The sequence below is a fragment of the Candoia aspera genome, chromosome 2 (genome assembly GCF_035149785.1).
Source record: "Candoia aspera isolate rCanAsp1 chromosome 2, rCanAsp1.hap2, whole genome shotgun sequence".
Classification (NCBI taxonomy): domain Eukaryota; kingdom Metazoa; phylum Chordata; class Lepidosauria; order Squamata; family Boidae; genus Candoia; species Candoia aspera.
The window spans coordinates 89,736,792-89,757,114 of NC_086154.1; the positions used below are offsets into that span (position 1 = coordinate 89,736,792).

General features: G+C 41.0%; 1 protein-coding gene and 1 long non-coding RNA gene across 2 annotated transcripts in view; both read right to left on the reverse strand.

The window, feature by feature from the left end:
• The window catches only part of KCNIP1 (potassium voltage-gated channel interacting protein 1), a 172,986-nt gene that overhangs the window by 23,833 nt on the left and 128,830 nt on the right, over positions 1–20,323 (reverse strand). The gene's annotated exons all lie outside the window — the stretch shown is intronic.
• LOC134489642 (uncharacterized) overlaps positions 685–20,323 on the reverse strand; it is a 66,581-nt gene continuing 46,942 nt past the window's right edge. Inside the window, exon 2 of the long non-coding RNA XR_010067162.1 lies at positions 685–1,037. This is a non-coding gene — a long non-coding RNA (uncharacterized LOC134489642). The remainder of the gene's footprint in view (positions 1,038–20,323) is intronic.

A 20,323-nucleotide genomic window follows, 5' to 3' on the forward strand; every position in this document is an offset into this window, starting at 1 on the left:
TGCTCTCCCAATGTTTTCCACTTTAATGCGTTAATAGTGGAGCAGGTTTTGGTATAGTTTGAAATTAAAGGAAAACCTTGTTTTGGAGGTTTTGATAGATGGAGTTAAATGCAGGGAGCAACAATTAATCTCTTGTCCATGTTAATAAATTATGTCTCAGAAATAAGCATCATTCATACTAGAATGATACATAGAGACAGTGTCTGTGAACCTATTATACCTGGGCTTTGTCTCAAGTTCTTTGCCCAAATTTTCTTTCTCTCTCTGTATGTATGCATACATACACACACACCAAAATTGAAAATGAATTTCTGAAACCTGGATAGAAGCCTATTTCATGCTAAGCCAAGTCATTAATGCCATGAGCATGAAGTTCCAGCAGAACTAACCTTAGCTCAGTGGAGTTGCTTCATGTCTTCATATAGAAAGAAACATTGAGAAGCCTCTCCATGCATTCAGGTATCTATGGGCTAATTATCCCAGCACCCCTTCCCCAAGATTGCCTCCTCTGTCATGACAGTGAAGCCCGTCCTCTTTGTGCACCCTCATCTGCAGGCCAGGGACTATAATTGAGCAAACTGTCCTGCCTCACATCTCATTTGGGGCCAGCTTATTCCAGGCCCTGCTAGGATGTGTGGCAGTGATCCCTATCTACCTCACCCTAGCAACAAAAAACAACACATGTGGCAAAATCAGAGCTTTTATTGAACACAATGGAATGGAGAAACTGAAATGGATAGGCACATGTGCAAGGTTGCCAATTAGTCTCTCCAGCAGAACATCTGTGGCTTGACAAACAATAAGATAGCAGACACAGTGTTCCTAATGGTCCCAGTTCCTTGTTAGGAATACCTTCACGTGTTGCCTAACTATTTCTCATGGAGCCTGCGAAGGTACAGGAACCTGTCTAGAGCATAGCCCAATGGAGAAAACAGCAAGAAGAAATCCTGGACATTGTTGCTGGTTATGGGGTGGACTTTCATCCAGTTTTCATGAAAGGAGCTGCTGGATGGATCTCGTAGTTCTGGGACAGCAGCCTAGGAAGAGTAAGGGGTGAGGGAGAGAGGGAGAGAAAGGTGAGCAATCAGCAGCAGCTACCTGAAAAGCCCCCTTTTAGTTGGAGGCTATTAGCAATAAGTCCTTGCACTGCTGCATTCAGACTAGGCTTCTGCAAGGCAAAAGTGCACAGCAGAGTTTGGCCAGCAGTAGCAATAGTTGGCATGGTATGTATAAACTTTATCCAAGAAAGAACTTACCTGGAAGAGAGGATGAATGTCTCCCCTGTGCATGGGAGACACCACTCCTCACTGTGGGGAGTGCTGGAAAAATTGCTACAGTAATACCAATGAATATTAGTATACTAAGAAGATTGTATTCAGATATGGCAAAGGATGTCAGAGTCAAGAGAGATTAAATCTGGAGCTTCCCTGGCTTACCTGTGTGATGGCCTAGCACCTGGCATCCTCAGCTGTTGAAGTGAGTTAAGAGTTTGATGTAGGATGCTTGTGGTGTCCCAAGTTGAGATACCTGTCCGAGTCCTAGGCAGAGAAGTGTTAGCCACATGGGTAATTCCCAAATTTGTTATCAAGCTTGGCTGGTTTTTGTAAAGTGCTCTTTCTTCATAGTTTCCAGTCATTAAAGTTAGCTCTAAGTATGCACGACAATCTAGTGGCTGTGTGGTAGCACTTAGTAATTTATATGCTAATCATGATTTGGGGGTGGGATTAAGGAGTGAAGTGTATATACATTTGTATGTATTTACAGTATTTACAACCTGTCCTAATCCCCATAGATTAAAGCCAGAACCTTAAGGCAATTTTATCCTTACAACTCCAAACACCCAGAGCCCCCACCTGGTATTTTCCAAAGACAGGGTTCTGCTGAGCCAAACATTTTTCTTTTCATCCTGTCCTGCTGAAACGGTTATCTTTTAGCATGTTACATTATTCTTTGCAGTACCGAATGTGAACTGCTTCCTTCTTCAAGGGAGTGGGGAACAATAGGAATCAAGCAAGCAAATAACAAACAAGGTGTGACACTTTCCTCTTCCTTCTAAACTCAATAGCATTAGATTTTAGCTATAGTTCTGCTGCTGGGAACTAGCTCTCTTTCAGTCTGTTTTCCTAAGGAAAGATGGGAGGGTGGCTAAAATTTAATGAATGGCAGCAAGCTGTGATCAAGCATCCTGGGCTACATTCTCCACGCCCCCTCTTACAGAGATTTCCTCCAGAGTAAAATTATTATGACACTGAATCAAACTTAATGTCACTTCTTTAAAAAAATACTATTATTGTGTTAATTGATTTCACATTACTTTATTACAATGACATCCACAGAACGAGTCAGGATTGGATTTCACAAGGTGTGAAAGTATGAAAGGGCTTTTTGTCTCTGTTAACTTGCATAACAGCAAATATTTTTTGATTTTTTAAAGGATTTTTTAAGGATTGTCCTGTCAAGTATTTGTGAAATACTTGACAGCACAATAGGTTACTATAGCATTACTGACTTTGTTATGGCATGTAAAGGCCTATTTAAATATAGATCAACAACAGAGAGAAGGTTGATATCTTGACCTCTTAATGATCAGGAAGATGCCAAAATGTTCCCTAAACAACATCCCTCACATGCTAATCTCGAAGATATCTGCAAACATTTACTGCCTTTTTTGTTACCATCCAACTATTGGCTATTTTTTTTTAAATTATTTAGTCCTAAGGAGCAGCTATGGTACCATATGGTTATCGTAGAAAATGTTTTACCTAATCATCTTTCAACAATAAAGATCAATACCATTGACTAATTGATTTCTTTTAATACATGGCTGCCACTCCTATATTATCAGCTAAATCATCAAGGCTTTTGTCCTTTCCTAATTGTACTCACTTCAGCAAAGGATCGTTACCTTGTCGTGGTGCTGGAGCTTGAGCACCTCAATGATGCCATGAGCTAAACCGTGAAGGGCCACCCAAGACGGGAAGGTCATGACAGAGAGGTCAGACTAAATGCGAGCCCTGGGGAAGGTAATGGCAACCCACCCCAGTATTCTTGCCATGAAAACTAAATGGATCAGTACAACCAGAGATATGTCGGTATACCATCGGAAGATGAGACCCCCAGGTCGGAAGATGGTCAAAATGCTACTGGGGAGGAACAGAGGATGAGCTCAACTAGCCCCAGACGTGATGACGCAGCTAGCTCAAAGCCGAAAGGACGGCTAGCGGCCGACGGTGCTGGTGGTGAACGGCGAATCCGATGTTCTAAGGATCAACACACCATTGGAACCTGGAATGTAAGATCTATGAGCCAGGGCAAATTGGATGTGGTTATTGGTGAGATGTCAAGATTAAAGATAGACATTCTGGGCGTCAGTGAACTGAAATGGACTGGAATGGGCCACTTCACATCAAATGACCACCAGATCTACTACTGTGGACAAGAGGACCACAGAAGAAATGGAGTAGCCTTCATAATTAATAGTAAAGTGGCTAAAGCAGTGCTTGGATACAACCCAAAAAAATGACAGAATGATCTCAATTCGAATTCAGGGCAAGCCATCTAACATCACAGTGATCCAACCACAAATGCTGAAGAAGCTGAAGTAGAGCAGTTCTATGAGGATCTGCAGCACCTACTGGACAACACGCCTAAAAGAGATGTTATTTTCATCACAGGAGACTGGAATGCTAAGGTGGGCAGTCAAATGACACCTCAAATTACAGGTAAGCATGGTCTGGGAGAACAAAACGAAGCAGGACACAGGCTGATAGAATTTTGCCAAGACAACTCACTCTGCATAACAAACACTCTCTTCCAACAACCTAAGAGATGGCTTTATACATGGACTTCACCAGATGGACTCAGGTCTCATTTAATACTGAAGCAGCTTCTCTGCTGTGATTATTGTAAAAGCCTTTCTTGTTCCACTGAGTGGCTTTAATCTATACTACCACCGTGTGCTTTTCTTCCCTTTTATCCCTTTTTTTCCTGTCAGGCTTTAATTGATTCTATGTAACTTTTTTTTTTCTTTGAACTTTTCTAATTTGCAGTACAGCTTCATTTGTGGGTATCCAGTCCTCCTTTTGGCACCGCCATGGTCTGCAACTGATGAATGGCAATGTGGGAGTGAAGTTACTTGGCTATATATTCTATCTTCTTTATTCATTTCCATTTTTATTAAATTTACCTGCTATTAAGAATGGGTGGATCTTCCCATTCTGATTTTGCTCAGTTTTCCATTGTTCAATATTAAGTTTGGCTTGGCCAGTTTCTGCACCAGTTTCTGACTTTTTCAAAATAACTATCTAATTCAACATAAAAATCTGTATAATATATGTATTTAGGGGCACTCTTTGGAACACATTTTAAGTCTTACTTTTCTAGGCATCTTTTGAGTTTCAAACCTCAACCAAAATTCAAAAAATGAAGATTTTTGCCAGTTCTAGAGTTACCATGTGTGGGTAGCAAAAATCCAGATGGCCATTAAATGGCAGCAAGAGATACATAATATTCTAACTCTTTGCTGCCATCTAATGGATTATTCAGAGTTTGCAGCCCAGGTATGACTGCCTTAGTTAGAGCTGTGTTCTCACTTGCATAATGAATTGGAAAATGCAATTTGTTTGGTGTAGAGGTTAAGACACCAGGGTAGAAACTAGGTGACTGTGAGTTCTAGTCCTGCCTTAGGCATGGATCCAGCTGGATGACCTTGGGCCAGTAATTCTCTCTCAGCCCTAGGCTGAGAAGGCAAGGACAAACCACTTCCAAAATCTTGCCAAGAAAATGGCAAGGACTTGACCAGGACTCAGCACTGATTTGAAGCCCCCCACCACCACCAAAAGGAGATCCAAGCTGAACCTTTTTTATTTCCCATAATTATAAGTTGTTGCACTCTAGGCGTAGGAGTTTTTTTTATATTCTATCTTCTTTCCTTGTAGGCAAATTCCTGAACAAGTTACTGAATGTCTTTTATTTAATAGTATTTGAAGTGGTGTTTCAAAATCCAAACTGAGGCCATTATTCTTGGTAATGCTTAGAATTTCTTAACTGACCCAGCTCCCACAGCATAACTAAGCTGTTTTGGTCAAAGCATGGCAGGCTTGAAAAGAACTGAATCCTGGGGAGTTAAAGACAAAACACTGAAGTAAGGACTTAAAGACATACATTATAGAAAGAAATGGGAGCATTGCTGTAATAAGGATTATTAAAGTACACATTGAAAAATAAGAAAGAATATTGGCTCAACATTCATGATCTTTGTTATTTAAACATTAATGCTTAGAGTATGGGTAATTAAGAAGAAGGCACATATTACTTAATAAGTATAATTGAGACTTGGTGGGATAACTTCCATGATTAGAATACAGCAATTGAAGCATACAATTTATTCAGAATGAAATGGAGGAGAAGAGGTGTTACATTTTGCACTAAATTTCCACACTTGCTGGGAAATCTAAGTGAATGAACTTGTGGGTACCAAAAAATGCATCTGAGTTAAAAATGTGTTCTCCAATGAGAAACTAGGAGCTATATAAGAAAGTGTAAGGTATTCATGGCCACTTTTTATTTATTGTGGACGATGTCCAGGTTATGGTGTATGAGCCAATGAACACATACTGGCATTCCACTAATCATGCATCTTGCTTCTTCACTGCAGATCTGAAACCACACTTGGCAAAAGATGTCACGACAGCACCAGTGGTCAGAGCCCTTTTGCTCACACACCCCAAGATTATGGGGTAGATACCAGATGAGGCAGCCCCTCAAAATAAGTAGTGGCAGCTCAAACAATCAAGCTACTACCCAAAGCTATAAATGGAGCCAGGGTGTGAAGATGTCTGACACCTGCCATCTTCCATGCTACAGGCACAGCCAACAGCTACAGATTGTATATGATCTGTAGATATTTCCCGTGTGATAACTACAGCCTGTTGCTACCACTGTGGCTTGGATTCCTTTTGTTTATTGTAGCTTGATGAGTATAAGTAAGATTCCTATAATTGTCAGTATTTATTATCTATTTATTTAATAAATGTATATGGCCACCCATCTCATATACATGACTCTGGGAGGCTAACAATTAACAGAAAAACAGGATAAAACAAACACCATTTAAAAAACAATATCAATAACACAGAATAGCTGTGTCAGATTCCTCTGATCAAAAGGTTCACAGAACCCCTTATCGGAGCATCTTTCATCACTTCCTTATCAAGGGATCAGACTCTCTGTTGCCATATGGGAGGGTGTGTTGGGATGGAGTGTGAATTGCATTACTATGGCTAGAGGTTTATGTTGGTTCACATCAAGGCCAGCCAGTAGAGATACACCACCAACACCACCTGGATGGGAAGGGAGGTGACATACTTGCGTGGGAAAGGAAAGCAATTAAGGGAATGTAGTTTTAAATGTATGTTTTAGTGGGAATTCTCCATTCACAGCTTTACTTCTGTCCTGGTCATTTCACTTCATTAAACAGTTAAAGGATCCTGGTCTCCTGACTGTCATTGTGTGAATGCTTGAATGACCTAATGCTGACAAGCTGCCAAGAACATTCACAATGTCCCACATGCCATAAGATGGGTTCACCCATACTGCCAGGGCCCCAGGCTAGATGGCAAGGTTTTTAATACCTTGGGAAAGGCCTGAAGAGTCAGGGCGAGCCTCATCTCAGGGGGGATGATATTTCAGAGGGCAGGCGCCACAGTGCAAAAGGCTCTCTTCCTCGGTCCTGCCAGAGGGAAACCTCTAGCAGATCAGACCCAGAGCATGCCTCTCCAGTATTACTATCTCTATAAAGGATTCTTAAATTGCTGGTTTTAGCATACCAACAAAAACTGGTTAGATAAGACTTAACATGACTTAAAGAAGCCTACTTTGAAAAGAAACCTATTTGAAAGAAACATTCTTTAGATCTGTAAGAGCCAGGAAAATATAAACTAGTTTTATATGTTCTCAGCAAACAGATGGAGATGCTGGAAAAGGCTAGTGAAGAAACTGTAAACAGCACAGAAAAGTTTAATTCTAAAAGCTTAATATATTATATGATGTATCTTTCTCTCTCACTCTCTCTCTTCCCCACACTCCCTTTTGGACTGCACAATGAGATGGGAAAGTGGAGACAGTGCTTTATTGGATATATTTCCATCTAACTGATAAACATGAATGTGGTTCCAGATTAATCTGATTGCATCTTGTTCTATTGCATCTATATGAAATTACTGGGAAATATTCTATGAGAATTTGGCATTCACTATCATCATTTATGCATGATACCCAGTTATCTCTTTTCTTTTACTGGAATGTCAGTGATTCATGGATTCTCTGTGTCAGTAATAAAACTATACCCACATAAAAACTGAGCTCTCAATGACCAACAAGTGAATTGATCTAAGAACAGATAACAAACCTATTCTGGATGGAGACTTGCTCCCCTCATGAAGTGGACTTAAGTGTTTGGGAAGTTCTTGGACTCTTGGTAATAGTCAGATGCTGTGTCTTATGTTCTAGCCACAACCTCTCTTGGATAACTGATATCTGACTACAGTGAGCCAAGTATTTTAATGGGGCTGCCTATGAAGGGTATTGCTTGATTTATGTTTTTGTGTACAGTTTGAAGCAAGAGCCAGTGTAGTGTAGTGGTTAAGGTGTTGGGCTGGAGAGCTCCAAGTTCAAGTGTACACCCACCCATGAATAGTCTTAGGGCCAGTCTTTTGTTCTCAGCCCAACCTTTATCACCGAATTGTTATTATAAGGAAAAATTGAAGGAGGGGTGCTATGTACACCATCTTGAATTCCTGGAAGAAAAGTAGGATATAAACAGATACATCGGTTTATTTTCCTTTTCAATCTTTAAATGATCATGGACCAATTAACTTTGAAGTACTGAGACTGGCCATGCACACATCTATTCATATAGTTTTGGAGGGGAAAATGTACCCTATTAAAACCATGCAGATAAACTATCTGGTAAAGATATTAAGCATGACAAAATTTGTTTGTATTAAAACATCATAACTTTATTGAAATCATTGCATTAATATGAACAATATATCACAGTGTAAGTAAAGCTACACAAACATATCTCTCACTTTTAAATGCGAAATGAAGTATTATATTTCATTATAATAACAATGAATCATGAGCTGTGAATAATAACTTGTAACAAGAACAAATCTTAAAGACCATGGAACTGTCCAATTGTATAACTTCATAAGTGGGACTGAAATAATGATCACAGAGATCATATCATTTTCTCACAAAACCCAGACAGGACAGGTCTGGTCCTAAAGACAAGTACTAGGCTAATCACTGGTAGAGGTAACAAATAAGTAATGAATTTAAATTGCATTTGATAGTACCATTAATTGTTTTTAATTTATTGTGAAGTATTTTTAATTAATTGGCACCACTTTGGGATTGTTTTAGTAAAAAAGCAGGACAGAATTTTTGTAAATAATAACAACTACAACAGAAACAACAATGATTTTTTTAAAGACTAAATTAAGAAGCAGATTCCTGAAATACTGTATGGCAGTTGATCTCATGTAACTGAAGATTATCTGCAGAAGCACTTTGTAAAAGATTTAATTTTTAATGAATTGTTATTAGTTAGATGGCATTTGACCTCACTGTTGGCAGAAGTTAAAGAACTGTTACATTTGATTGGTATGCCACACTTACTGTTAAAATTTATTCTTATTAATATTCTGTCACTGAAAACAATGGTTGGTGCCCACACTGGCCATCTCTAAGTGATTTCAACTTAATGTACCCGGAATGATCTGAGGATCCATTAAGTGAAGTGTAAAGGTATGATGGCTACTGTGAAAAAGGCATGTATAACAGCAGTTTATCCTGCTGACATGCTTTTATGCCCAAGCTGTATGTCTCCACAGTAGCCAAAAAGCTTTTAGGAAATGGAGTGAAATTGCTGCTTAGGCGTGTGCTTGGTAACAACAGTCTGAATCTAGTATCCATTCACATTATGATGGGTTCTGCCAATATATATTAAAACATAATCTTACATTTCTTTTACTGTTATAGAATTTTATGTGTCATAGTTTAGCATGCCTTTTAGGGACCACTTTCTTCAAACCAGTTATGGATATCTCCTCTTTGGGTTTATTCACCCTGCCTGACTGTCCCATTACCAGAATGGGCAAACAACCATTTTTGGAGGTCAGGAATGGGTACCATTGCTCTGTATTCATTGTAAATGCAATCTCCAGTCATGCTTTTCTGCTGCAGTTTTAAATATTCTTTCCCTGTTATGTCACTTTGAATGCTCTCATCAGTTTTAGCTGGTGTGCTTTACTTTGTTACAAGCTAAACTCAGCAGTTAATTGGCTATTTTGCAGAGATAGGAATGCCCCTCCACTGAGCTAATAGTTACCATGATCCCAAATGTCTTCCAGCACTAGATTTACCAATAATGCTACAATAGCACCATAGCTGTAACACCTGCCTGGTAGGTAGAAAGTTGCTGATTCAAAACCTGGAAGACACCCCCACCCCCATGTGTTAGCTATGATGAGAATGGAAATGGTAGAAACTGAAATAGAGGGAACTAATGCTGGGTAAGCATCTGATAATGAGCCTGCATATGAGAATATGTGTATTTGTGCTGAAACCTGTATTCAATGTCCTTGTCAGAAGTGATATACTCAGTGACATGTTTTTGTAATTTTTGAAAACAGCTGTATGCTTTATGATTTCCTTGCTTGCTTTTGTAATCTCTGAACACAACTATATGTTTTGTGATTGATTTCTATGTATCCTTGAAGATAATTGTATGATTTGTGATTTCCTTGTATGAGTTTGACCTGGAGTAGGGATGCAGGAGACCAGCTGTGGTCAGCCTGATAAGGTGGGTCAGGGCTTGGGCAGCTGACAGGACATGCAAGATTGATAAGTTTATGATAAGTTTGTTTTTGATCTGTTCCCAAAATTGCTAAAATTGTAAGAAACCAGCTGTGAGCTGATTGTGTTTCTTTTGTTTCAAGACAGTATAAAAGCAGGGGTCTGTGGCTTGCTTGGGACTCTCCCCCTTAGCGGAGAGTCTCCACGTATCTCAGAGCTCTGAAATAAAGTGGATATAAAAAGTCTGATTTTCGTCTTGGTGTTTTGTTCGCTTCGCACCAAGTCCCGAACCTGGCGCCTTGGGCCTATTGGCTTGACCCAAATAGCTATTTTTCTTGGGCTTTTTAAAAATAAATCCAATTATGCGCCATTTAGCTTATATGTTATTTTGGGCTATTTGGGAGCTGAGGGTGAAACCCTTCTACTTCAAGTGACTGGAAAAATGATGAAATGGTACAGTGCAGGACTTGCGTTATACATGAAGACAGGAGGCCAGAGAAAAGTAACTAGCTCAGAGGAAGAAAAATAGTAATTAAATTATTCTGGGTTTCAAATCAGCAAATTTCTTCTTTCAAGAAAAGTGTTATAACCATTATGCTATTATAGGATTTTTGGTTTTAACAGGGTTTTTTCACTTAAATGCAGCCAAGGGAATCCATAGCAATTTTGCTAATGTACAGTGGAAGGGGCAACCCTCTTGATCAGGGGTTCTGATTTTTTTTTTAAATTAAGTAACAGGTTCTCTAGCTTGGGTAAGTTTGAAAACCCCTGCTTTAGAAAACATTAAAGGCCAACATGGCAGTAAGAGAGGAAATTTTATTTTAAAGCTGATTGTTGTGCCTGCATATATCTGATTTTGATACTTTCTATGTATAAGTTCAATTTAATAATTCAATTTACAAAATTAGAACAGAAGCAGTTTAAGGGTCCACTGTAGATGTGGCAGAAATAATTTTTATATCTGATAACAGCATTTAGATTTCCTGTCCAGAAGCTTTTCACATCAAATTCTCAGATGTTACAGGAAAGATAAATGATTTCTTAGCTTTTAAGGGGGTATATAAATGAATTTTACATTTACCCAAGGAAAAGAAACTGATTATATGCACAAAAAATGTACCTGAAATGTCCATCTTTACTTATAAAAGTACCATGAACTGTACAAATGGGACACATTTATCATTATAGGAGAAAGATTTGATATTATAGGTGAAATTTATTAAAAAGTATTTATTACTAGATACAAGTTAAGAATAAATCTTAGAATTATTTCCCACTTGCCAGTGACTTAAAATAACTGGTTTTAAAAATCTCTTGGTTTAAAGCCTTGTTCCAGTATATAGCTACTCAAGCCTGGTTTAATATTTTAATTGCAACTACCTTAAAAAGAAATGTTGCTTTTCATTTCTAAGCTATAGTTGGTCTTTTCAGCAGAATGACTAGCTACGGAAGAAAATTCAGTGAAACAACAGAGCATATTATTCCACATCATGCTGTATCATCCTTGGTCTTCTCAGACCTTTTTCACTTCTGGTTCATGGCCTACTACTAGTGTCATGGTTCCAGAGAAGTTTTTTTTTTTAATCATCTGCATTTACTTAAATGGTTCCTAGTTCACTGCTTAAATAACCTGATTCAAAGTAACCTTCTTATGGCTCTGAATACTTATGCATTCATAAGCACAGTGAACAGTCTACAACGCAGTAACTTCAACAGGATACATTAATTTGGATTGTAATAGCAAGCTGTACCACACGAAGACCTGATTGATCTACTGATTTTCAGAAATGCACCTTAAAGCCCAATTCAGGACACACACTTAGATCCACACCAGTGACCTTACCATCTATGGCTGCAATCCATGTTCCTCCATATTGAGAAGTCAAGCTGGGAGGCTAGGGACATGACAGGGAACAAGCGTCTTCAGCTGCAAAGCAAAGGCCTGGAGACACATGATTGCCAGGGGTTTTCTTCTCATACAGAGGCATGCAGGGGAAAAAGTCTTGCTTCTGTTGATTGCAGAACAGCCATAACTTTGGGCTGATTGCAACAAGCCACCACCAGATTGTAGGTAGTGGTGAGAAAGCACTGAGGGTGCCTCTTGGAGCAGTACAGGGTCTTCCCTGCATGTAGACACCCTTAGTGGAAGGCTTGCTTGCTCTAACCACACATAGTTTTACCTCACATACTTGCATGAATTATCATGTATGTCAACAACTGGTACACTTCATGACTTTCTATTTCAATAATCTGCTTTGCATGAGGAATTATAGCAGCTATTCCTCTGGACCATGCTCCATCCATACAGTCTTACTAGGAATCCATGAAACAAGACTGGGTCTTAATAACAGGGCTGAGAAAGATGGTGGAAGAGCTCAGTTGTTTCATGCTAAAGTGTTAGTTGGTTTTCTTTTTGAGATATTTTTGAAATAGCTCATCATTAGCTATTCTGTATGAACTAGCAGTTAGTGTATCTGCACATGCACTCTGTAGTAGATCCTGAGTGTGCTCTGTACTTGTAACTTCCAAGTCCTGGCCTATTTGTCCAGTTTAAACAGAACCTTGGAGGTAGGAAGCTGCAACAGCCATTTATATCATTGTTAGAATAATAATAAGGGGAAAACTTATTTTGAAAGTTAGTCAAATTGATTTAAATTTTACCTCTCTGAGACAGGTAATACCACCGGGCGAATTCTAGGAAAAAGTAAGAAAACAATTTAACAAAAAAGGGCCACAAACACTTTCACCCTTTTTTCCCCCCAAAATGTCAATGTAAAACTTGATGGGATCCTATTCTTACTATGAAAGGGGCCCTATCTTCTACATGGTATGTTCATTCTTTGTTCACTGGATGTGGACTTCTTCACTTGAATGGCCCTGCAGTCTTTCCCAGGTAGAGATACCAAATGTAAAGCCTCTCCCTTCTATGAAATCACACAGGACAATGAATGACAAGACAAAACAGGAAGGCAACAGGCCATCTGCTCATGCAACCATGCAATTGCAAGAAGAGGTTCAGGAGAAGAGGAGAGAGAGCAAAACAGTTGGAGAAGTAATGATTCCCGAAATCATAAGGATCTTTTAAATACATGAAAGGACGCCCTTTGTGCAGCTTCAAGAGCCTATTAAGGGAATTGGAAAGGATTAGGGTTCCCTTTTCCAACTGGGAAGAGTTGAATCTTCTGTTTCCTGGTCAGCAGCAGAAAGAAAGAATGACCCCTGCAAAGAAAGCCTACTTCAGGTCAATTCTGATTTTCTTAACCAAAGTTAACAAACGTTGTATCGATAACTGAAAACAATTAACCTTTTCCTAAGAAGAAACAAAGTGTTTAGCAATAAAGTAGAAAGAAAGAGACAAACCGCATCCATGGCCCACATGTCCGTTCAAAATCCTGTAAATTAGATAGTTGGTAAGCCATGGGAAGAAAAGTAGAACTAGTTAGGATTTCTCAGAGGACAGCCACACTTTTCCCAGTTTTGAATTCATAATATAGAAACCTGCTTCTGTGGAAATCCAGTTGTTCAGTACTGCTTTGTTGCCTTTTGCTCTGTGCTATGAATATGAAATTTTGCCCCCAATTGTTTTTCTCTCTCTTTAGACCATAACAACCAGCTTTTTCCAATTCTCTAAAAGCTATGATACAGATCTCCTGTGTCTTGTTTATTGGTCCCATTTATCCAAGTGCAGCCTGTGGTGTTGCATGAAAGTGTTGCAATTTACAGCCACTTTGGAATTGCACAAAAATTCTATTAACGCTCTCAGTAGGGGCATAAGCAATTTAATCAACCACAAAGAACAGATCCTGTCATTCCTATGAAGAAAGAAACACCAGGTATGCATAAAGGGTTAGCAACTGCATGAAGAAAGTTTGTATTGTTAACCGCTTGTCATGTGACTGATTTTCCTGTTATTCTTAAGGGCTTTAATTGGTCACTTTGCATCTGTATTACAAATTGCAACTTACTAAATTGCACATGTATCGTTAAAGTTAACATCACTCAGTCCATAGAGTGCTCTTGCCAGATATTTGCCTCACTGAGATATAGCCCTAAGCCATCTTTTAGGTTTGTTTTTGCTTACACTAGTATGTGAACTGATCCACTGTGCTTTATAAAGCATAGTTTCTTTCTTAGAAGGGGTTCTTACCTCCTGTTAAGACTAAAACAAATCCCATCATGAAGTAGCATTGTGTGTGAACCAGGCCACATGTGTTCCGTGGTTTTTGTTCAGAAAACTAACTAATTATATAAAATTAAATCATCTGCTCTTAATTTTGGCTTTTATACTGGATACACATTCTTCAGCTTGCTTCCATCAAGTGCTTGGACTGCCTTGCTCACACCATTTCTACATTACAGCCAGCTGTAGCATGATGGATCTGGTACAGTAGAACAGAACGTTTATCATAGCACACATGAGGAAATCTGTATTAAGATAGGGATTCAGTTTTTCTACTTCTGGGTAAAAAGGTCACCAGAAAAAAATCTCCTCCTTGGCTCCTTTCAATATGATTGAGAACTAGTTGTTGCACGCCAGTTACGCCCCTTCCTGGATCGGAAGGCCCTTCGAACAGTCACTCCTGTCCTGGTCATCTCCCATATAGACTACTGTAATGTGCTCTACATGGGGCTACGCCTTGAAGAGTATCTGGAAGCTACAGCTGGTCCATAATGCAGCCGCGCGGGTGATCTTAGGTGTTTCAGGATCAGCTCATATTACTCCCTTGCTCCGCAAGATGCACTGGGTGCCATTTTGCTTCCAGGTCCAATTCAAGGTGTTGGTTATCACCTTTAAAGCCCTACATGGATGGGTCCAAGATACCTGAGGGACTGCCTCTTCCCCACTTCATCAGCCCGTTCCCACCCAGTCATGCAGAGAGGACATGTTGTGGACCCCATCTGCAAGAGAATTCCTTCTGGCGGGGTCCAGGAGGCAGGCCTTCTCTTCAGCAGCTCCCACCCCTTGGAACATCCTTCCCCCGGAAGTGAGGTTAGCCCCCTCTCTTCTGTACTTCAGAAAACAGCTGAAAACCTGGTTTTGTCACCATGCTTGGAGTGGGGAGAGGAGGAGCTACTCTTGGGGCTGGTTGGTTCCCAAGGCCTGCTGGGGCCGGTCTCATCCCCTTTGGGTTGAATTAAATCTGCCATTACATGGATTTTATTATATTTTATATCTACATTTATTGATTATTGATATTATTTATGTTTTTATTGAATTTTAAATGTTTTATTGTGAACTGCCCAGGGTCCCCCATGTGGGGAAGATGGGCAGCGATAAAAATATGATAAATAAATAAATAAATAAATAAATAGTTTGCAGCAGTTTTCGGGGGGCAGGGGGAGGATGCTACTGCAGAAGCATTCCTATCCTGTGGTTGTTACTAGATTCCCAGTAGATTTCCAAGCCCAGTTCCAAATGCTGGTTAAATAAAGCCCTACATGGGGTGGCACTGAGATTTATGAGGGATCACCTTACTAAATATGATTCTGCCCATCCTGTCTGGTTCTCTACAAGGACCTGCTCAAGATGCTATGCTTTTCTGTGGTGGCCCCCATATTATGGAATATGCAACTCCCAGAGGTACACCTTCTCTTTTTGATATTTCAAAAGCATGGAAAACTATTATAGGCAACCATCTTCAGCACCTACAGCAGCCTCCAGCCACACTTGCACTGTACTGCAACAGCCACCTATGCATCCTCTCACATTCCACAGAAGCCACCCCCAGCCTGGCCATGCTTGCGGTGAGCCGCAGCAGCCACCTGCACACCCTCCCACACTCTGCAGAAATTACCCCCCACCCAGCCACACAGCAGCCACCCCCTCACCTGACCACACTCCATAGCACTCATTGCCCACTGACCTGCTTGCAAGCTGCCCGGGATGTGCAACTTCCTACTGGCTTCCCCATTGACTTTCCTTGTTGGAAGCTGGCAAGAAGTTGTGAGACAGTCCTCACTTAACACCCATGATCCTTGCTTAACAACAGCAACAGGGACTGCTGGGATTGCTCTGGCTAAGTTTCAGCCCTTCCAAGTAAATCAGAGAAGAAGCATGACTAGATGAACTAATTCTACTTTATTGTCAGGCTACATTAACAGAATCTTGCAAGTCTGAAAGTCCAAATCTCCTGCCCTCCTTATTTATCGTTTAAGTGGTCAGGACAGGTCTATCCTAAGTTTCTTCTTTAGACTGTTACCCTCTCATGGAATTCCTTTCCTTTTACCTGATCGTTCCCTAGGCAGCATCTCTTCCCTCTCTTCCCCAAGGTCACACTCACATTCTGTCACACTAAGTGACGCAGTCATGTGATTTTGCACTTTACAACTGCATCCCTTAGCAACTGAAATACTGGTCCCAATTACTGTTATTAAGTGAGGACTACCTATATTGAAGTAATGGGTGGTGGATAGCTTCTGCCTTTTAGTATCAAATATCAATAGTAAAGGAATCAGCAATCAGACTGGCACTTGGTAGGGTAGCAATGGACAAGATTCTCAGATGTAATGACATGTATATTCCTACAAAGATCAGAATCATGTAGGCAATGGTTTTTCCTGTGATACTCTATGGAAGTGACAGTTGAACTCAGAAGAACTTTGAAGAAAGAGTATTGACACTTTTGAACTTTGACATTGGGAAGACTCTTTGGAGTACCATGGTAGCCACAAAAATAAATAAATGGATCATCAAACAAATCAACCCAGAGCAAACTTGTGGCACACACGACCAAGGTCAAATTATCGTATTTTGGACACATTATGAGGAAACTCAGTTCTCCTGAGAAGTCTACAATGCTGGGGAAAGTGGAAGGAAAGAGAAGATGATGACTGGCAGCAAGGTAGATGTACTCTACAGTAGTAATGGCTGCACCACTGGCAAACCTAAAGGGCCAGACTGCGGACAGGTAATCTCAGGAAGGGTCTAGCTACACAGTCACTAAAAGCTAACATTAACTTTATGACACACAATCAATAAAACAAAATCAATACATAAAACAAACTATGGCCATTATAATTCAACTGTGCTTTAATCATTATATTTATATTGCAGCTTGTCCCTTGTATTATTCGAGAAATGGATAAATATTATTGCATGCCGTTGAAGTAATCTCCTCTATAAAGCAGAGGTTATTTCTGACCCTTGTGGATAATAGTCCCTATGACTGTCGTTCTACTTAATACAGATGTTTCTTAGGTTGCTGTGGGGCTACTGCTTTCCTCTGCTTTTCTGACTGGGTGATTTGAGATGCAGAGTAGATGGAAACAATTCTTTTTAAAAAAATATTTTTTATTATTAATTGTTCAAGATATAATTAAGGCAACAATTCCGGTGCTTGTCTGTCAACTTGCTTTGCTTTTAAAAAAAGAAAAAGCTAATTAGCTAAGACAGTGAATAAAAAAATGCAGCCAATGAAGGTTCCAAGGGGGAAATGCAGAAATCTTATTAATGCAGGTTTTACAAAGTAGCTTTTTGACTATTATAAATTCCTTAATAGATCTCTGCCTCCCTCATCTCATTTATGTACCAGTACCAATACCAAACAGAGATTTTTCTCTAGCTCCCTTTAGCCTGGAAACATTCAGAAGTTAGTTTGAAAAAAAAATCTCTATGAGATTGAAGAGGTTTGGGAATATATTTGTCATAATTGTCAGCTCCTTCTGAAATGATGCCTTGGCAAAAGTCTGCTAGTGTTGATTAAACATGGTGCCAAAGCAGTGGCACTGAGATCTGTCAAGGCAGGCACAAGCCCCTTTCAGCTGTAAGAGCCTGTGAAGCTCTCTGGAGCTGATCTGCCTCCTCTCCATTCTGTTCTCATTCCTTACGCTGAAGGATTCAGCAGAGATTCCTGCTGAAGAGAGGAAAGGCCATTGTGTCAAAAAGGATTGGAAACAATTATGACCAGCTTTCTTCAAAACTGGACTGTCAGAGGGTGTTGAAAGTGGGGTTTAGAGCAGAGAGTATCCCCTTCCCATAATCTCACTTCTTGACATTATCCAGTTTGTTGAACATGTGCAGGGAGGAAAACAATCTGTTCCATAGGCTCAATTCCATTAAAGATGCTGTGCTTGGCAGAAGATTGACTAGTATTTCTGTTGTAATGCCTTTTATCCTCAGCAAAGGATCGTTACCTTGTCGTGGTGCTGGAGCTTGAGCACCTCAATGATGCCATGAGCTAAACCGTGAAGGGCCACCCAAGACGGGAAGGTCATGACAGAGAGGTCAGACTAAATGCGATTCCTGGGGAAGGTAATGGCAACCCACCCCAGTATTCTTGCCGTGAAAACTAAATGGATCAGTACAACCAGAGATATGTCGGTATACCATCGGAAGATGAGACCCCCAGGTCGGAAGATGGTCAAAATGCTACTGGGGAGGAACAGAGGATGAGCTCAACTAGCCCCAGACGTGATGACGCAGCTAGCTCAAAGCCGAAAGGACGGCTAGCGGCCGACGGTGCTGGTGGTGAACGGCGAATCCGATGTTCTAAGGATCAACACACCATTGGAACCTGGAATGTAAGATCTATGAGCCAGGGCAAATTGGATGTGGTTATTGGTGAGATATCAAGATTAAAGATAGACATTCTGGGCGTCAGTGAACTGAAATGGACTGGAATGGGCCACTTCACATCAAATGACCACCAGATCTACTACTGTGGACAAGAGGACCACAGAAGAAATGGAGTAGCCTTCATAATTAATAGTAAAGTGGTGTCATGTTTCCCATTTCAATGTTCTGTTAACATTGTAACGTTTCACATGTCAAGTTCTTTCCCGTGTTCATTCGCTCGTTCAGGATTTTTCCATTCCTCCACCCTCCGTTGTTTTAGAGCTTTGGAATGTGTGTTTGGGTTTCCGATCCTGTTCAAGGTTACTTTCCCAGGCGTATGTAACGGTTCCTAGCACCTGGGAGGGGGTGCGCACTGACGGGTGATTGGGGCGGGACTAGCTCGCAGGCAAAGCTTTTAAGTTTGTATTTGGCGCGCTTTTGCTCATTCTCAGCTTTCTCTGTATTTGCATACTATTCCTTTAATAAATCAGTTATCTTTAAGCCCGAGTTTGTGAGACTGAGTATTTGGGATTAGACAACCATTACATAAAGCTGAGAATCATTTCAATCATCACCCGCTAGCCCCATCCAAATGTTGGATAAACGGGAGCGCTAGCGATGGCCGACCAACAGCTTCGCGTGAGTGAAGGGAGCGAGGAAGAGCAGGATGCGACAAGGATCCGACCCGCTCTAACTTCGAGAGCGCAAAGAGCAGCATGTCAGGAAATGCGGGAAGTTCAATTAGATGACTTACTGCAATCCATGCAGGAGAGCCTCAGGAGTGAACACCAATCCGTAGTGGAGAGGGCACCGGGAGGGGGGTCCCCACAACCATCGTGGGAGCCCGAAATCCCTTTATCACTGAGGGTGGTGGTGACCAACTGACCTGTGGGAGAGGCGGTCACTCCTGCTCGTATAAAAGCAATCGAGGACAAAATGGATCTGATAGTGACAATCCTAAAGGATCTCCCCAAGGGTCCAGGGCCAGCTCAGGAAGATTGGGAAGAAGATCAGTCACAGCTGGCTTACCCAAGACACAGCACCCTGCCACCCAGGGGAAGGAGCAGAACTCGAGCGTCCCGCCAGTGGGGGGGAAGAGAAGAAAGACTGCCCAGAGATCGGCCACCCCTGGGGGCTCGATGTACGTTGACGTTCACAGAGCCGCCACAGCCAGCCGAACCGGTAAGAAACTTCCCACCATTTGGGGTGAAGTTTGATGGGGACCCCACTACACTCTCTTTCTTTATTACTAATGCTAAGCATTATATGGAAGATTGGGGCCGAAGTTTTCGTTCAGAACATGGCAAAATCAATTTTATTGCCAACAAACTGAGAGGGAGGGCAGCTGATTGGTATGTGCAGCTGTGCCAAACCGAAGCAACAGAGTTAGAGTACTTCGATGACTTCCTGTGGTCACTTAAACAACACTTCGAAGACCCTTTAGCTCAAGAGACAGCAAAAAACGCCCTGAGAAAACTCTACCAAGGGTCCCTCTCCGTTGCCAACTACGCACTTGAATTTAAAGCCTTATCAGGGAAGGTGGAAGATTGGTCCGAGCCAACTCTAATCGAAATGTTCAAGCAAGGGCTAGAACCAGAAATCCTCCGTTGGGCGCTGGGAAGGGACGATCCGAAAACACTATACGGATGGATTCAGTTGGCGGGCAGTGCGGAAAACGCCCTGCAAACCTATGCCCATACTAAAGAACTGAGACAATCCCGAATCGCAAGAGGAGCGCGTACAACTGGGTTTTCGAGCCGCCCCAAACCAAAAACCTGGGAAGAGGAAAAGGAACAACGGTTTTCCAAAGGTCAATGCCTGAGATGCGGAAAAGAAGGGCATCGCGCCACTTCGTGCCCTAGACGCCGCCCAGAGGAACGGCAGGCAAAACCTTCAGCGAAATCGCCT